The sequence below is a fragment of the Eriocheir sinensis genome, chromosome 36 (genome assembly GCF_024679095.1).
Source record: "Eriocheir sinensis breed Jianghai 21 chromosome 36, ASM2467909v1, whole genome shotgun sequence".
In the NCBI taxonomy this organism is placed as follows: Eukaryota; Metazoa; Arthropoda; class Malacostraca; order Decapoda; family Varunidae; genus Eriocheir; species Eriocheir sinensis.
The window spans coordinates 5,265,024-5,277,627 of NC_066544.1; the positions used below are offsets into that span (position 1 = coordinate 5,265,024).

Consider the following 12,604-nt stretch of genomic DNA (forward strand, 5'->3'; position numbering starts at 1 on the left):
CTTGTGAGCTAGTCAAAGGAAAGACGAATGGCTACACTGCATTATGGTAGCAGTTCAAGATTTTACCTCGGTATAATCTAAGTTATTTTTTTGTCTGCAATGCTTTGGATATACTATTATTGAGGTAACCTTGGGAGAAGATTTAAAAATCATCTGAGCTACTACCTCCTTAGCAAACCATCATTCAGTCTTTAAATACGTGAGGTCAAGGCTGCCTGGACGCCTAAGCTTACGGGGTCAGTCTGAAAGTGTGGCCCTGGGCCGCCGCTTCCTGCCTCCACAACCGCTGCCAACACCACGTCCTGTCTCATCTTGCGGCCGTCCAAAGGATGCAAATTTCAACTATTTTTTTTATTGGTTGTTACGATCTTAAATAACTTTTGTGACTCTTCTCCTCCCCACACATGGCGGAAGCTTCGAACCACCGTGCTGATTCTCAGAAGATTCGTGACAGGGATGACTGCACACAGTGTCTCGTGTAGAAATGTATTCGAAGGTATATAAATCAAGATAATCTATTGATTCTTGTTTAGTATTAGGATACTATAACAATGTTTAAAGTTTGTCATTTTACTTTTTCAGCTTCAAATATACTGAAAAATTACACTGTTTCGAACTCGGTGTTACGAAGCCAAGCGAACCACCTGCGAGCAGCAGTGGCGCCGCGCAGTCCACTGTCCACTGGTGAGGCGCCGGGAGTGCGAGCCGCGAGCGTGCTGTGGAGCCTCCTAGGCCATGGCGCCCCCAACGCCCACACGGGATGAGTACAAAACAACATACCTACCCATGAGGTGTGTTTCACCATCTTTATTTTCTTATAATTTCCCCTCTTTAAGTCTATTTCGTTTTTTAGCCAACTTGTACTCAACACTTACTGTTGCTCTTAACTAAATTATTGTAGGTTATTTTTTTTTACTTTCAAGGTATAGGAATTTAACTAGTTTGTAATGTGTTTTAGCTAAATAAATATCCTGGTGCAAACACACTTCTTGCTTGGTTCTCCTGGAGATCGGATTCCAATCCACGATTATGTCCTCCACCTAATCCTAAGGCTCCCAAATTTACTTCAAGGTGTCTTTTAAGCCCCTCGAAAACAGCTCCTCTGAAATCTGGCACCAACACGGGATTGAGTTAGGGGATCACCGCCCAATCCAAGTTAAACCCTAATCTCCCTGTGGTCACCACAGCCCAGACCCTCCCCCCCCCCACCCTCCACCTCTTTTATCATATTGTTAGTTAGGACCAAGTCTTAAGATGTTAGCCCCTCTGGTAGGTTCAGTAACTGCCTGCTGGAGAAAATTATATATCTTGTAGTACTTTAAGAAAATCCTCGGATTCTAGATCACCCACTACGTCTTCCTAGTCTATATTCCTGTGGTTGATATCCCCCATTACGCACACATTTTCTTCCTGCTTGCCCTGCCAATCTCTTGTAGTAATATGCCCGTGTCTTGCTTGCCAAGGTTAGGTGGCCTGTATAGGACCCCAAGTGTGTTTGTCTTTCGCATCATGGACGTCCACCCAAACTGTTTGAGTCGACGTTTGTTTGAATTGAAGTGTTGGTGGTTCATTTAACAAACTGAGCAACCCCTATTATTCTTCGTTCCTTCCTATTATTATGAAACATCTGGTAACCAGCGATTACAAATTCCAACATGAAAGTTTTGTTTGCAATATTACCCATGTCTTTGTGATTGCTATTATTCTTTACACATGTTTCCCCCCTCAGTAGATCTATTTTATTTCCAAGACTCCTACTGTTGGTATAATACGCCTGTATTTGATCCTTTGTTTTACCGCTTCGATTAGTTCGTAGCTGCTGGTTGGATTCCGCATTACATGGTCACATATATTAGCCTTCCCCCCTTTGCCTATTCTAAAAATCCTGCAGGGTACTATAGTCCATTGACTCTAACTTGAGCCCTGTGGCTTGGCCCGGTGTGGTGTCATGAGACATCCGGGGATCGTGAGACATCCCATCCTGAATACATACATGAATTTCGACACAGTACCGTGTCTTTCGTCGACTGCTTGTCGGAATCTGTGCCACCCAAGTTTATTTACTTTATTATAAAAGCAAATGACGACGCATGTATGTTTATAACTACTATGTATTTCAAGGCCCGCGACATATCGTTTTATTGCAATAGCGTCTAAACCTGATTGCTGATTGACATGGCATTAACAAACATTGTGTTTTAGACACCGACGTAATTAGAAAAAATATAACCAAGTATCTACTCCGCTTCATTAGGGTAGTTGTCTTAGAGACATGCCATCAAAATCTGATCGAAAGGAGTCATCAAAAATGCAAATGGCAACTGGGCACTGGGAGCGGGCTGAGGTGTGTCTACCATGACGTATGGCCGTGACGTGTACTCTTGCCACGCCCCCCAATCATTGACTACTAAATAATGTAAAACGTGTACTGAAATGTATTGCTCTGTGATGGAGTTTAAGGATACTGAACCGTGCTTGTGTAGGAATGAATTCATATTCGACCTCAGTTTAGACGCTATTGCAATGAAACAATATGTCGCGGGCCTTGAAATACATTTTTTTTAGTAGGATATCAACAATCACTCTTCTTCTTGTGACCTGTTCCGCTTTGCATTGGTTTTAGGTCCTCCTTGGTACTTTTTTACACTTAGATGCTTCACTTAGTCACTCTTTGATAGTAAACTTTGGGTTCCACGATGCGAAAATAAGGATGGGATGTCTCATGATACCGGATGACAGATGACACCACACCGGGGAAACCCCCATTGTTACAGATCTAGTGATGACCTGCGCATGCCGATCTGTCTCACTGTTAGTCTGTACGTTATCTATTTATGGAATATATATATACATTCATAATACGACTGCATGGTGTTATGAATGGCTTGGGATTAGAGGGAAAGACAACGACTCAGTAAACTTTCCATATCACTTGGCAATGCGGCTCATTCGACGATGCCGCCTGACGGACCTTGGCAACAGGCGCCAAGCCGCACCATTCAGTGTAACGCAACAATGGACAACTCAAATAGATCTCACTCTCGCGCCTTGCACAGCCATGCAAAAGAGAGAGAGAGAGAGAGAGAGAGAGAGAGAGAGAGAGAGGTAGCGACCCTCTCTGAGGAGAGTAATGGAGTGGTGTGGCACCAGCGCGGTCTGGTGGGGAATCCCTGCGTCGCGCCCAAGGGCTCAAGTTAAAATCGATAGACTATAAGTGACCGTTTAAATGAGTCTGCAAGTACTTCGACACCATTGAGTACACAGGTGCACTCCACACTTTGGCATACACGGTGCCTTTATCGTAGAAAAGGTTTCAGATTTATACAAAAACATTTCCATTACGCCCACAGTGAGCCGCCAGCCTGCCGCTCTCTGCTAAGTTTGATAATTCTTAAATAGGCAGATTCATAGTTTACTAAACAGGCAAACAGTTAGCTAGCTAAATCGTTAGATGATTGAGTAGTTAGTTATAGTTAGATAGTTGTTAGTTAGTTAGTGGTCATTCATTTCAATGTTTTGTATTTGTATTACTTTTGGTGTTGTGTATTGAGCTGTTTCTTGGTGTTCTGCTTTCTGTATTACCCTTTTTTGGTGTTTTGTTTTTATATTTTATTTTGCTGGGGTGGCGGTTATAATATCCATGCTGTGGTGTTCTGTGTTAGTATGAATAAGACTTTTTCCCTCCAGAAAAGAACATAAGAACATAAGAACGTAAGGAGTCTTTGCAAGAGGCAGCTCCTGACTCGCATATAATTTTGATGTTGATATTAGGGCCGAAAGGTGGATGATGTGTGTTTATATTTATTTTAATGTACTGGATTTTATTTTATTGAGTTAGTTTATTAATTTTGTTTATTTATTTTGTTTATTATATTCATCCTATCAGTTAAATTTTATTTTCTAATGGTGTTTTTTTTTTCTTTTTTCGTTTCTTTCGTGTTTTTAGGATATAACTTTCTTGCTGTTCTTTTCCTTGTTGGTTTTCTTTTCCGATGTTTTATTTTTTTGTTTTTTAATCTTTTTGTGTATCTTTTTTTTTCTTTTGCGTGTGTGTGTGTGTGTGTGTGTGTGTGTGTGTGTGTGTGTGTGTGTGTGTGTTCTGTGATGGTCTGGATGAGCCTCTTTCCTCCCAGAAGAGACTCGCCCATAATTTTGTTGATGTTGACGTTAGGGCCGAAAGGTGGGTGATGTTAGATATTTTTTTCTTTTCTTGATATGTTTCTGATGTTTTCTTATTGCTGTTGCTTTTCTTTTTCGATTTTTTTTCTTGCAATTGCTTTCACCGCCGCCTTCTCCCCAGAAAAGACTCGCCCATAATTTTGTTGATGTTTACGTTAGGGCCGAAAGGTGGATGAAGTTTGTTTGACTCTTTTGGTACTCTTATCTCATGGTTCCTTTTTGCTACGCGTTGTTGTTGTTGTTTTCACCGATTGACTAGTTCAACAAATGAATCACGTCCTCCTTCTTTAACTGTCCTTGACGTTAATCTCTGAGTGTTCACTGTCCCAGTCAGCTCCACATTAAGTTCGCTTATGGTCTTGTCACCTATACGAAGGGAGAGCTCAACATTTAGTAGTTTCTTGGACGTCCTTGGATTTTAACTATGATTTCAATATCTGATCGTTACTTGTCAATATTTTCCTTGCAAGGCCTTCATAACCCTGCCACTAATGGGAAAGTGTATTGGGATAGCATAATACTGATTGAGACAGCTGGCTTCCTTAGGAGGTTGAAGATATGCTACTTGCTTGACCGACGTGACATTAAACAAGTTGACACTATTGTTCTAGACTTTGCCAAAGCCTTCGACAAAGTCCTGCACAGAAGACTGACATTGAAACTGAAATACTATGGCATTTCAAGACCTATTCTTCACTGGATCATTGCATTTCTTACTAACAGGACTCAACGTGTTCTTCTTGACGGCTCTTCATCTGACACTCTTCCTGTTCCTTCAGGTGTCCCACAAGGCACCGTTCTAGGCACCCTACTTTTCCTCCTGTACATTAACGATCTTCCACGCTCAACGCCTAACTCTTCCACTAGACTGTTTGCCGACGATAGTTTACTTTTTAGAGCTGTAAAGACTACTGACGACAGCAGACTATTACAAAAGACTTGAACGCCATCCAGCGGTGCGAGCGCACCTGGGACATGCATTTCCGCCCTGACAAAAGTAAACTATTAAGATTCACCAGAGCTCACAACTCCATCCATCACACTTATTCATCATAACACAGACCTTGAAGCAGTGCACACACACACAAGTATCTTAGTGTTCACCTCTCCACTAACTTAAAATTTATCACTCACATAGACCATATCAGTGCCACAGCCAACCGAACACTGTGGTTCCTGAGGAGGAATCTACAGAACTGTACACCTAACATAAAACAAGCACATAACGTATAACACACTTGTGAGACCAACACTTGAATACTGCTCCACGGTGTGGGATCCTTACACACATTGATAGGCTAGAACAAATCAACACCAAGGCGTCAAGGTTCATTTCAAACAACTACACTCGAACACTTGGAATCACAACACGGATTAAACAACAGATAAACATGGAAACTCTTCACATACGCAGTTAAGCACACACAAATACTCACATTGACATTGATCCACATACATACTTACACAACTCAAACACTCAACGTACTCGTAACACACACAACCAGAAATACCGAACATATCACACTAACACTGACGCATACAAGCACTCATACTTTCCACGCACCATACGTGACTGGAACAGCCTCTCCCAACAGATTTTAGACTGCGGTACGATATACTCATTCAGAAAACAAATACACACTCACTAGTCACCACAACACACCAACACTAACAATTACACTTGATTCACCTCCCTCCCCCGCACACCTGGCTCCCCCGTCCCCCAAACAGCCAACCCAAATATGCGTGTTATGTATGCACCTGCACGGTGCCCTGTGCATTACGTATCAAGATCAAGATCAAGTGAATGAAAGAGTTCAGCACAAGCTAACAGTGTTTACAGTAAAATAGCAGCTTAGACCTCAGTGATGAATCACGTAATAGAACACAGATTCGAAGACAGGGACACTGATTCGCATCTAGCTACTAAATGGCAGAATCATTCTTAATATATGACTTGTTTCGCCAATATATAGGAAACTACGCTGTTCTGTTCCCTCGACTACAGCTATTTCCAAATGTGGGAAGAAGTCGTTGTGATTACTTATGTGTGTGTGTGTGTGTGTGTGTGTGTGTGTGTATATATATATATATATATATATATATATATATATATCTATATATAGATATATATATATATATATATATATATATATATATTATTTCTTAAGCTTTTACAATTTGTATTTGGAAAAAAGAATAAAAGCAAAGTTCATAAGCACAGAAAAACTGATTTTGGCTGTAAATGGAAAGTATCGAATGCGAGAAAAAATAACTCGTATCACTTTTTTTCCATTTTCATCAGTCCTTGTACACTGACGACTGCCGAGTGGGAGTGCAACACACCCTTGTTACTATCAAGGTTTAGCGTTACCACAAAGTGAAAACATTCAGTAACACTGGTGGTACCTACAGATTGTTCAGTGTGAAGGAAAATAGTTTGAGATCGTTCAATTATTGGCACCAAACTGTGCGCCAAGGGATCAAGGTGGATCGTCCCAACCCTCCCACGTGATCTGGTTCCGTATTCTCAACCCTTTCGGCGCCCAGGTAGCCTACACATATTTGACAAGGATTTCGTTAGCGTTTGGGGCATTTCCAAGGGTATTTTAATGGCCCTAGTGATAATTTGACCCTTCTTCTGCACCATGAACCTAAAACACACACATGAGAACTCGATTAATCTCCTTCAGGCGGGCTTCGTGGTGCAGTGGTTAGCACAATCGGCTCACAACCGAGAGAGCCCGGGTTCGATTCCCGGGCGGAGTGGGAAAATTTGGGCGGCTTTTACGATACCCTAAACCCCTGTCCACCCAACAGTGAATGGGTACCAGGTATTAATCGGGGGTTGTGTCCCGTCTCCTGGGATCTGTTCCCTTCTCCTATAATTCCTTCCCCTTCTGTCTCTCTCCGGCATATGACCACAGATGTTGCGCCGACTAAACGAAACTTTTCAACTTTCGAATAATCTCCTATTTGGCTTTTGGAGACAGGTGGCATGAGCGGTGGAAGCGTCTGAGAATACCGCCGAATGGTAACTGTGAGATGCATGATTTACGTGGAATCTGAGCAGGTTCATTTGTCTTTGGACGTCAGTAGTTATGTTATTGGAGAGCCATGCAACTGACCAAGCGAGAGATGCCCACCACCTAGCTTTGAAGGTTGTAAGTTTGACACTGCAGGATATATGTCAATGCATCTGATTCTTCAGTTTTTCATATCTTTTTTTAATTTAAATTGTATGTTTTCCGCTGTTTATTTTGAATGACTTGTCTAACGTTTTGCGCAGTCTTCATTGTATCCATGCTCATTTGCCTTTACAGATCCTCTTTGAACTCTAGTCAAGACCCCCGGCCAGGGAGATCCCGCGGGACTGGCCAGACCCAACCCCTGCCCTGCCACGCTGCTGCTTCTGCTCTTCCTGGTAAGATTTTTTTTTTTTTTTTTTTTCAAGACCAGTTTTCAGTTTTGTAATCATAAACGCCTTGCCCCAGTCATCCACCCCTTAGAACCTTACAAGTATTCTTCAGACAATAATCAACGCACCCAACGATTTAAAGTGAGATAGCTTGACGGCGGTTACATAAGTTCTATTGAAGGAAAGTAGGCTACAGGGATCACTGGAATGAGAAGAAAAGGAAGGGAATCAATGCTGAAGTGAGTTATTAGAGATTTCTCAGAAGTCAGGTTAGGGCAACTGAACAAATTCTGAATATAGGGTATGTGGAACAGAAAAAAAAAATTGGACAGATGAGATCAGCTGAGGGGATTAGAGAAATATGCAAGAAGTGAGGCAGGAGGGAAAGTACAGAGACAGTAAGATATTGCCTAATAAATCTTTTCACCGATATCTTATTCTCTCTGCACTTTCCCTCCTGCCTCACACCTCTTGCACATTCATTTTTCCCCTCAACTGATCTCATCTGTCCAGGCTTGTATTGGTTCAAAACCTGTTTGTTCGTGCGTGTTTGACCTCGTGATGTTGACTGGCAGCTGTCCACAAAATGGGCCTCACCAATCTCCAGACCCCAACCCACGTGGGGTAGAGATTTTCTGGTGTCAGAGTGACAACACACAGACTTTTTCCTGAGAATGGGCAAAGCTTGCCGGGCACTGCTTGATAGTGTGGACAAACCTTTAGTATACGCGGGATAGACGTGTTATTCCACCATCAAAACAGCAAACAGGAGAATTTTATTAGTTTGCCGGTGGCTTCCTCATTTAATTGTCATCGTCTCTGCTCGTGCCTATAACCCATCAGCCAAACGTATGTAATAGAAGAGGATTTGGTAATTGTTTGCCCGTCGGGCATTGCTTGATAGTGTGGACAAGCCTTAAGAGACCACCCTGATTGGAGAAAACCAGGTATACATATAGGCGCCCAGAAATCTTGTAGCTTGAGTCAATGGATCCCGCCATGAGTTACTTGATATGGGGAAGACAACAGCACGGAGGAACTTCTGGGTATCCATGGTGTCATGGTATGGGCAGGACACATACATAGCCCTTGGAGTATGTCCTTAACCAACGAGCGCATTATGTCCCTTTAAGGGACCCATGGATACTTTTTGACCGAAAATCAATGAAAATTGTGAAAATGAGCTATGGGCACTGAAAAATGAACGAATGTTTCAGGAATAGTTTCCAGGTGTTTCTGAAGTGATACGCATAATACACGCGTGCTACGCGCGATTTAAAGGAACAAAAAACTAGTCGTCTTCCTGTTAAGGAAAGCTTGTTGATAACACCAGAGGCATAGCTGGGCGTTATCGCGATACTTAATCGCTGATAACAAAATCGGGTTATCGGCCATCCGCGACTTATTTAAATATATATCGACATCTTCGTTACTTTTGTAACCAAACTTGCGATAATCGCTACTTTTTTCCGCCTCTCAGAAAAAAACGTTGTCTCCTTCCTACTACGCATGCGTGGCCCTGGCGCCTGGTGTTGTATGAAAAAACTTCAGGGTATGAAATATCTTCGGTGAAGAGATTTCATACTTAGATCATCAACATTAAAATACTAGGCAATTTTTTATGTTAGACTCAAAAACCAATATATCAAAGAGAAAAATCATTTAACTTTGCCCCTAAAATTATTATTCACTGCCTCAAATTTGATATTCCATATTCGTTTGTGAGCATGCCATGGTATTGAAGGCACCCGTTGTTGTGTTATTCGGTGTCCCACCGTCAAAAGCTGGCACTTTGGTTTACAAACACTGGTCTCTCGTGAACTGCGCATGTTCAGACCAGTAAGCGTAGCCCTGTACAGTCTCACAAAGCTTTTCAACACATTAAGAGTTGCTGGAAGGCTGAATCAGACATACAGTACCACCATCCTCGCTGTTTCTAGAACGACACTCTGTACATATAAATACAACTAGAAACAGCGAGGATGGTGGTAGTGGTACTGTATATCTGATTCAGCCTTCCAGCAACTCTTAATTAAAAAGCTTTGTGAGACTACTGTAAATCTACGCTTGTTTGAGCATGCGCAGTTCACGAGAGACCAGTGTTTGTAAACAAAAGCGCCAGCTTTTGAAGGTGGGGACGCCAAATAACACAACACCGGTTCAGGCGTTTCTGGTATTACCGTCCATATGTACGTGTCAATGTGTGGTCTCCAGGTTTTGTAAGTTTTCTAAAATACAGATAATGAAAATTTGAATTCATCTATATTTTTTTTATTTGAAATATCAATATAGTATCGTTTTCGCCAATCGGACTTATCGCTAGCTAGTATTGGAATTGTGGATTTATATCGGGTATTAGTTATCGCCTATATTTGTGTCTCCAGTTAACGAATATCAGTTATCACCGATAAGTTTTTCCATTATCAGTTATCGGTTATCGGGAATAAGGTTTCCTGTTATCGTGCCCAGGTGTGACCAGAGGCCTTTCAGACTTGTACATTTTGCCTTTAGTTCGTGCAGTTTTTTTTTTTTTGTCTGGAGAAGTAGGCAAAGGAAGGGAAGAGAAGGGAGATAAAATTAACGAATTCCAGAAAGGAAAGATTAATGTGATAGGTGTGAGTGAGACGCATATGAAAGGTAGTGGTGTGTGGGAGTGAGAGCGGGGAGAGGCAGTGGGAGGGTGTGGAGGGGTGGGCAGGGGTCGAGGGGGGAAAGGGGAGACAGGGGTGTGCATTGTCGGCCTCCCCACGAGTGTGGGCAGGAGTGGATGGGCATGGGTGGTGTGGTTCGAGGATAGTGTGGATGACGCGGAAGACAGGGATAATAGGGTATGGATGGGTGTGTGTATATGCACCAGTGAATGATAAGAGAAGGAAAGGAATGAGTGAGATGAGATTTTGGGAGGACTTAGGACAGTGTTTAAAATACTTTGGAAGTGAAATAAGGATTCTTGTGTTAGGAGATATGAATGCAAAAGTTGGAAACAGGAAGATTGGTGGAGTGGTTGGGAAGTGGGGTGTGGATGGAGTGAATGAGAATGGACAATACCTCGAGTGGATGTTTGTGCTGAGAGGGTCTGTTCTTGGCAAACACCTTCTTCCAACACAAACTACGAGGTTGCGACAGGATGTAGTGGATGCAAAAGTTGTAAGAGGAATGCATGGTGGATCTGATCACTTCACGGTAGTAGCTAAAATTAGAATGAAGGAGAAATGGGAATTCAGAGGGAATGAGAAGAAGGAAAAGGGAAGGAAGGAACTATCAAGTGAGATATTGCGTGACAGTGGCCACAGGGAGATGTATAGGAGGAAAGTAGAGGAAATACTTGGAAGAGCAAGAGCACAGATAGAACACAGTGAAGGAGTGAATGAAGTTTGAGGTTTTTAAAAGTTCAGTGGCCAGGGCAACTGAGGAAGTAGTCGGGTATAGATCGTGTGGAAAAGGAAAGGAAGGGAGTGCGTGGTGGACGGATGAGATAAAAGAGACGGCTGAGGAGAAAAGAAGGAACTATAAGTAAATGTCAGAGAAATGTGACGGAGGAAGTGAGAGGGAGATGGGAGAGATAATACATGGAGAGTAAGATGTTGGTAAAGATATTGGTTAGGGAAAATAAAGAGAGAGTGGATGAGGATTTGGGTAGGAGAATTTCGGCAAAATACAAGAACAAAAAACTTTTCTGGGAAGAAGTTAAAAGAGAAATGGGAGGAGAAAAGAATGACATTTGTAGCATGAAAAGGAAAGATGGGGTGCGTGTGTGAGGGAATGAGGAGATAAGGGAGGTGTGGAAGCAGCACTTTGAAACTGTAATGAATGAGAGTGTGGGAGGGAGAGCAGAAGTGACTAGTGTAGGAATAAAGATCAATGTAAGGCGGCCAGATCCACAGGGGAGTGTGGAGAGGTGAGATAGAGGAGACGATGAAGAAGTTAAAAGTAGGAATGGCCCCTGGAGCTGATGGCATAACAGCAGTAATGTTGAAGTGTGGAGGAGGTGTAGTTCTGGAATGGATATTATGGATATGTAACTTAGCATGGAAACAGGGTGAGGTGCCAGGAGAAAGGCTATTGTTGTGCTACTGTACAAAGGGAAAGGGAGTAGGGGTGATTTTAAAAGTTGCAGGGAAATAAGTCTACTCAGTGTGGCAGGAAAAGTGTATGGAAGGTTTTGAATGAGAGGATGAAGAAAATAACTGAGAAAAGTGTAGGCGATGAACAAGGGGGTTTTAGGAAAGAGAGAGGTTGTGACCCAAAGTGGGTGCTGAATTCAGTCTTATTTGCTGATGACACAGTGCTCATTGCAGAAAATGAAAGTGACTTGCAAAATTTGGTCAGTGTTTTTGATAGTGTATGTAAAAGGAGAAAGCTGAAAGTAAATGTTAACAAAAGTAAAGTGATGGTTTGTGAGCGGAGTAGAAGTGAGGTTGTGGAGTTTGTATGCCCATATAGAGTGGGAACTGAATGTGAAAAAGAATGCAAAATAATTTTGAATGGTGAAGAAATGGAGGAGGTGAATGAGTAAGTACCTTGGATCAGTTATGTGTAAGCATGGTGGTACAGAAGGAGAGACAAGAGAAAGGGCATTGCAAGGAAGAAAGGTGGCTGGGTCTTTGAGACGTATCATGAATGGCAGAAGTGTGAGCATGGAGGTAAAGAGGGATTTGAGAAATACAGTAATAGTACCAACCCTCACATATGCAAGTGAAACATGGGCCTGGAATGAAAGTTAGAGGTCTAGAGTGCAGGCAGTGGAAGTGAGTTATTTGAGGAGTGCATGTGGTGTGAGTAGAATGGATGGAATGAGTAATGAAAGTGTGTACGAGCGTTTTGGAATGTGTCACGTGGGTGAAGGGAAGAAGTGTGGAGTGGTGGAAGAAGTGAGGCGACAGACTTTAAAGTGGTTTGGCCACATGGAGCAAATGGAGGAGAGTAAGATGACCAGAAGGGTGTATGTGAGTGAGATAGAGGGAGGGAATGCAAGAGGACAACCTCCAGTGAAATGGAGAGATAGGG

The 12,604-nt window shown here is 42.4% G+C and overlaps 1 long non-coding RNA gene across 3 annotated transcripts in view; it reads left to right on the plus strand.

The window, feature by feature from the left end:
- LOC127007642 (uncharacterized) overlaps positions 1-12,604 on the plus strand; it is a 49,900-nt gene that overhangs the window by 29,683 nt on the left and 7,613 nt on the right. For all 3 annotated transcript variants that reach the window (XR_007760315.1, XR_007760316.1, XR_007760317.1), the window contains 2 exons: positions 583-791; positions 7,503-7,603. This is a non-coding gene — a long non-coding RNA (uncharacterized LOC127007642). The remainder of the gene's footprint in view (positions 1-582; positions 792-7,502; positions 7,604-12,604) is intronic.